Genomic DNA, 7,146 nt, shown 5'->3' on the forward strand with positions numbered 1-7,146 from the left:
GTGCTAAGAAGGTTCCATAAGGATTAGAGATCAAACGAAACGACGAGAACAAGTTCGGTGAGAAGGTGAATTATACGACCATTTATACGGTTCGTATAATGGACCGTATAACTGTTACAGTGAAGGTCCATCACTGATGGAGTTATACGGTCACTTATACGGACCGTATAAGGGTCCGTATAACTCCCGACGGGCAGTTTTTATCTTTTATAAAAAGATGATTCCAAGTCTCATTTCTCATATATTATTTCCACCACTTCTCTCTAAACCTCTGGAACATTCCACACACTTCATTTGTAGGAATTCAAGGGAAATCAAAGATCAAATACCAAAAACTAGTAGAATTAAGTGCAAGAATGCTAACTAGGGTTGATGGAAACTAGAAATATCTTTGGAATTGAAGCTAGGTTTTTCTCCAAGTGAAGTATTTCCATCCAAAACTCATTCCTACACAATCAAAGGTGAGTTTTATGATCATTTCATGTTATTTAGAATATTGAATTGTTGGGAGACTTGGATTATGGAAAAAAGTGGAATATGGAGCTCAAATGTGAAAATAATGGTGTTCTTGGATAGTAATTTGACATGAACCATAGTTTTTGACATGTTATGAGTATATTCTTGTTATAAATAATATTAAGAATGTTGGAGAAGCATTATATGTGGATGAATACGACGTTGGGTGATAACCATGGTTATGGATCACTTTGAGAGGGAATTGTAAGAATGGAACAATGGCCAACTTAGCAAAGTTATTGGTTATGATCTTGTGGGTGTGTTGTTGATGTTTGGGAGTTGTTATATTATATGGAGAAAGTTGTAGAAACAAAGGAGATGCTGCCCAATTTTCGTTAGCTTTAGCTTAAGCTTAAGTATGTTTCCGATTATCTAATCTTAGTACGAATTCTCTTGAATGTAGAATCGTGAACATTGGAGGAAAGCGTTTAATTGATAAAGTTGGAGAGACGTAAAGGTATGTATGGCTAGTCCCTTTTTCTCTAAGGCATGATCCCTACAACATGACTTCCTTTATCTTTTCATGACTTTTTTATATTCCGGAAACTATGATCAATGACTATTAAGAGCTTCTCATGAAATAAAGATAAGAGATGCGTTGTAAATATGACAATGATGATGATGATGAGTCTAAGTCTAGAGATTCCAAATCTTATGATATGATATTTTTATGAAGCTAATGATTACTCGATGTTATTCATTGTTGCTAGACTCACCTTATAATGCTAGTTCCTTCAAGATGAGGCATGATGATTATGACTACTCCATAATGGAATCGGGGGTTCTCGACCTTACGTCACCCCGATAGAGTTATAACTTGTCCTTGAGTTTTTATGCATGCTTTATGATAAGTATATGATGATGAGATTACACCGTGCCTATATGGCCGGGCAGACACCGCTAAGGCGGGCTGCATGTACACTATGTCTAGATGGCATGGGCAGACACCACTAGTGGGCGGCATGAGATGGTTACCCCGGACACGGGAGGCCTGGACGCGGGCTAATAATGATTACACCGTACCTATATGGTCGGGCAACTTATATATATACATACTTGATATGATATTATTTACGATGTAAGTTAGCATGCATTATTCCGTCTTAAGTGACATTCAACTACAGGTTATTTCCTTACTTGATGTTTCCTTATCTCTTCGACATGTTTTTATTGTACATGCCTTACATACTCAGTACATTGTTCGTACTGATGTCCTTTTCTTTTGAATGCTGTGTTCATGCCCACAGGTAGACATGGAGGTGGCCAGATTCCTAGGAGCTACTCGGCAGATTTACAGGAGCACTTCACTATTCCGGAGGTGTCATTTTTGATGCATTATTTTGTGTATATATTTGGGCCCGACGGGGTCCTGTCCCGTCCTTATGTCTCAGTACTCTAGTAGAGGCTCGCAGATACGGACGCGTGGGTAGTAGTTGTCTCATGGATACATCAGTGTATATTCTTGTATATCATTTTTGCAGCCGTGAGGGCTTGTGTATATCTATGTATTGCCTTGGAGAGCATATGTGTCCCGGATGAGTATGAGGATTAGCGTAATGAGTGGTGCTCGGTAGTCAGCTCCGGGTACCCGTCATGCCCCCCTAGTCGGGTCGTGATTAAAGTGGTATCAGAGCAGTTCCGTCCTAGGGTGTGTCTACGAGCCGTGTCCAGTAGAGTTTCATTTATGGGTGTGAAGCGCGCCACACTTATAAACAAGATATTTCCGGGCATCTAGGAAAAATGACCATTCTTCTTCTTATTAGATCGTGCCATAGAGCTATGTTATAAGATTTTCTCCTTCCTAATTGTGTGTTATGATTTCAGTGATGCCGGTAAAGAGAAAAGCCACAGCCGCCCAGAAGGGCAAGGCAACAACAGAAAGGCGGATGGAAAGGAGCCACCAACAAATATAGAAGAAGGTGAATCTCATAATGAGGCTCCATCCAATACCTCTCACACTCCGCTTATTCTAGAAGAACAAGAGGGGGCTTCAGCTCCGGCTCCTATGCCTCCAGTTCCTCCACCGGGTGCTTCGGGTCAATAAATGACCGAAGCTATTCAGCTATTGACACAGCTAGTTGCTGCTCAGGCTCAGCGGCAGAGTACGGGTCTAGGTGACAGGGAGACTAGTGCTAGAGCCCGTGATTTCATAAGTTTAAATCCCCCAGAATTTTTCGGGTCAAAGCCGAATGAAGACCCGCAAGGTTTTAGTGATGAGATGCTGAGAACATTGAGAATCATCCATGCCTCCGATACTAAATTTGTGGAGTTGGCATCTTATAGACTCCGGGATGTGGCGGTTCTTTGGTATAATAACTGGATATCTTCAAGAAAGGAAAATGCACCTTTCCCAGTTTGGCAAAAATTCGTAGATGCTTTCATCCGCCACTATTTTCCACTCGAGGTTCGAAGGGCCCGAGCTGACAGGTTTATAAATCTAAAGCAAGGGAATATGAGTGTCCGGGAGTACAGCCTTCACTTTAATTCATTGGCTAGGTATGCTCCTACTATGGTAACTGACATGGGAGATAGAGTACACAGATTTGTGAGTGGCTTAGGGCCACATTTGTTCAAAGATTACTTGACAGCTTCATTGTAAGAAGGGATGGACATTTCCCGTATTCAGGCCCATACCCAGAATTTAGAGAAGCAGCAACAACTGCAGAGGGGTGAGCGTGATATCGATAGAGGACAGAGCAAGAGGGTCAGATCTGCCGGTGCTAGTAGTGAGTTTAGAGGGGGTCAGCGGCAACAATATTCCAGATATTCGGGCCAGTCCGAGACTAGTGCACCTCCTGGGTTTGCGGGCAAAATATTTGATCGCCCTATTTATTCTGGTCCGGCTCAGAGTTCGAGAGTCTCAGGTCCTCAATTTAGAGGTGATCCTAGCCAGCGGAGACCACCGGTGCAGTGATGTAGCCAGTGTGGTAGATTACATTTGGGGCAGTGTCGCCGGGGTTCAGATGCTTTCTATGCCTGCGGTCAGGTTGGGCATATGATGCACGATTGCCCATCGATGGGTGGTAGAGTTGGGGCTTAGCCCAAAGGATCAACAGCTGGTTCTTCCTCGTTTGTGCGCCCGATAGGGCAGACTCCAGCAGGCCACGGTAGGGGCAAAGGGGGAGCATCCCGTTCAGGTGGCACCTAGCCTCGTATTTATGCTTTAGCCGGACGTTAGGATCTTGAGTCCTCCCCGGATGTGGTTACAGGTATATTATCCATATTCTAGCATGACGTTTCTGCATTGATTGATCCAGGTTCTACGTTATCTTATATTACTCCTTATATTATTGACTGTATTAGGGTGAAACCCGAGCCAATTAATCCTTTTGAGGTATCTGCTCCGGTTGGTGATCTAGTAATAGCCAGACAAGTGTATAAAAATTATGTGATTGTGGTATGTGATCGTCAGACTAAAGTTGATCTGGTTGAGCTGGAAATGTTAGATTTTGATGTAATTATGAGCATGGATTGGTTGGCCTCTTGTTATGCTAATGTTGATTGTAGAATGAAAGTAGTTCGATTCCAATTCCTGGGAGAACCCGTACTTGCATAGAAAGGTAATACAGCGTCTCCAAGGGGTAGGTTTATTTTCTACCTCAAGGCGAGGATGATGATCGCCAAAGGCTATATTTATCATCTAGTTCGAGTTCATGACACCGAAGTAGAGCCACCGGCTATTCAATCCGTCCCGGTAGTAAATGAATTTTCGGATGTATTTCCAGATGAGCTTCGAGGCCTTCCTCCAAAAAGAGAGATTGATTTTGTTATTGATGTGTTGCCGGACACCAAGCCTATATTTATTCCTCCTTATCGAATGGCTCCTGCAGAGGTGAAAGAGTTGAAGGCGCAACTGAAAGATTTACTTGAGAAAGGATTCATTAGGCCCAGCTCGTCACCGTGGGGAGCACCTGTCTTATTTGTGAGAAAGAAAGATGGTTCCCTACGGATGTGCATTGACTATAGGCAGCTGAATAAGATAACGATAAATAATAAATATCCGCTTCCAAGAATCGATGATCTGGTGGACCAATTACAGGGTGCCAAATGGTTTTCCAAAATTGATCTAAGATCGGGGCATCACCAAGTGAGAGTTAGCGAAGAAGATATTCTCTAAACGGCTTTCAGAACAAGATATGGCCACTATGAATTTCAGGTGATGTCATTTGGGTTGACTAATGCTCTGGCAGTGTTTATAAATCTGATGAATAATGTATTCAGACCCTTTCTAGACCTATTTGTGATCGTGTTCATCGATGACATCTTAGTATATTCTGGGTCAGAAACGGAGCATGCATACCACATGCGTATTGTCCTTGGAATTCTTCAGACTCGAGAATTGTATGCAAAATTTTCAAAATGCGAGTTTTGGCTAAATTCTGTGACTTTTACGGGCCATATTATCTCACTTGATGGCATTTGAGTAGATGTTCAAAAGATTGAAGGCCGTGAAGACTTGGCTAAGGCCTACAACGCCTATAGAAGTCCGTAGCTTTCTGGGATTGGCAGGTTACTATAGAAGATTTGTGGAAGGGGTTTCCTCTATTTCAGCACCATTGGCGAAGTTAACTCAGAAATCAGCAAAATTCCTATGGACTAATGCTTGTGAACGTAGTTTCCAGGAATTGAAGGATCGATTAACTTCGGCCCCAGTCCTGACACTCTCAGAAGGGCCAGATGGTTATGTTGTGTATTGTGATGCCTCTGGTGTTAGGTTAGGCTGTGTGTTGATGCAGCATGGTAAGGTCATTGCATATGCTTCCCGGCAGTTGCGGAAACATAAGAAGAACTATCCGACCCATAATCTTGAATTGGCCGTGGTTATTCATGCGCTGAAAATGTGGAGACATTATTTGTACGGCGTATATGTTGATATTTATACAGATCACAAGAGTCTCCAATATATTTTCAAGCAGAAGGACTTAAACCTACGATAGAGGCGATGGTTAGAATTATTAAAGGATTATGATGTAAGTATCTTATACCACCCCGGAAAGGCGAATGTAGTAGCTGATGCACTTAGCCGCAAATCAATGGGAAGTCTATGTGAGGTCCCTTCGGAGAAGAAAGAATTAATTCGTGAGCTCCACCAGCTAGCCAGCCTCGGAGTTCGTCTAATTGATTCAGGCGATGCAAGAATTGGTATTCACAACCCCACCATTTCGTCCTTAGCTATGGAGATAAGAGAGCACCAATATGAAGACCCTCAGTTGAGTCACTATAGAGATACATTTCCTAAAAAAGATAAGTCGCCATTTGAAATTTCTGCAGATGGAGTTCTTAGATACCGAGACAGGCTATGTGTTCTAAATGTTACAGGACTACGTCATCGGATTCTAGAAGAAGCTCATTACTCTCGGTATTCCATTCACCCAGGAGCGACAAAGATGTATCACGACCTCAAATTAATGTATTGGTGGGATGGAATGAAGAAAGACATAGCAGAATTTGTAGCTCAATGTCCAAATTGCCAACAAGTGAAAATTGAGCATCAAAATCCAGGAGGATTATTGCAAGCGATGGGAATTCCAGCCTGGAAATGGGAAGTGATTAACATGGATTTCATTGTAGGTTTGCCTCGTTCTCGATAAAAATATGACTCCATATGGGTGATTGTTGACAGACTCACGAAATCAGCTCATTTTCTTCCAGTCAGAACCATATATTCAATAGAAGATTATACAAGGTTATATCTTAAGGAGATAGTGCGACTTCATGGTGTCTCGATATCTATTATGACAGATAGAGGAGCACAATTTACTGCTGAATTCTGGAAGTCCTTTCAAGAAGGTTTAGGTACTCAGGTAAGGCTTAGCACAGTGTTTCATCCACAAACTGATGGACAAGCTGAACGCACCATTCAGACCTTGGAAGATATGTTGCGGGCATGTGTGCTAGATTTCGGAGGTAGCTGGGATGATCACTTGCCTCTTATTGAATTTGCATACAACAACAGTTATCATTCCAGTATTCAGATGGCCTCATATGAAGCTCTATATGAAAGAAAGTGTAGATCCCCAATTGGGTGGTTTGAAGTAGGAGAGGTACATCTAATAGGTCCGGAGTTGATTCAACAAGCGGTGGAAAAGATCAAGGTCATCCGAGATCGATTGTTGATAGCCCAAAGTCACCAGAAATCTTATGCGGACAACTGTCGGCGAGACTTAGAATTCCATGTTGATGATTGGGTATTCCTGAAGGTATCACCGATGAAAGGCGTGATGATATTTGGCAAGAAGGGAAAATTAAGTACTCGATACATTGGACCTTATAAGATTGTCCGCAAGATAGGCCAAGTATCTTATGAACTGGACTTACCTCCAGAACTTGAATCAATCCATCCAATTTTTCATGTGTCAATGCTCCAAAAATGTGTTGGAGATCCAACTAGAATCATGCCGAGAGATGATGTCCAGATTACTGAGAAGTTGTCTTATGAAGAGGTGCCCATTGCCATACTAGATAGGCAAGTGCGGAAGCTAAAAAACAAAGAAGTGGCTTCGGTCAAAGTCTTGTGGCGAAATAATAACCGAGAAGAAATGACTTGGGAAGCGGAACAAAACATGAGGTCCAAATATCCGCAATTGCTTCCACCCTCGGGAGAGACTCAAGATGAGGCATCAATATTAT

This window comes from Lycium ferocissimum, chromosome 3 (genome assembly GCF_029784015.1).
Source record: "Lycium ferocissimum isolate CSIRO_LF1 chromosome 3, AGI_CSIRO_Lferr_CH_V1, whole genome shotgun sequence".
NCBI lineage: Eukaryota > Viridiplantae > Streptophyta > Magnoliopsida > Solanales > Solanaceae > Lycium > Lycium ferocissimum.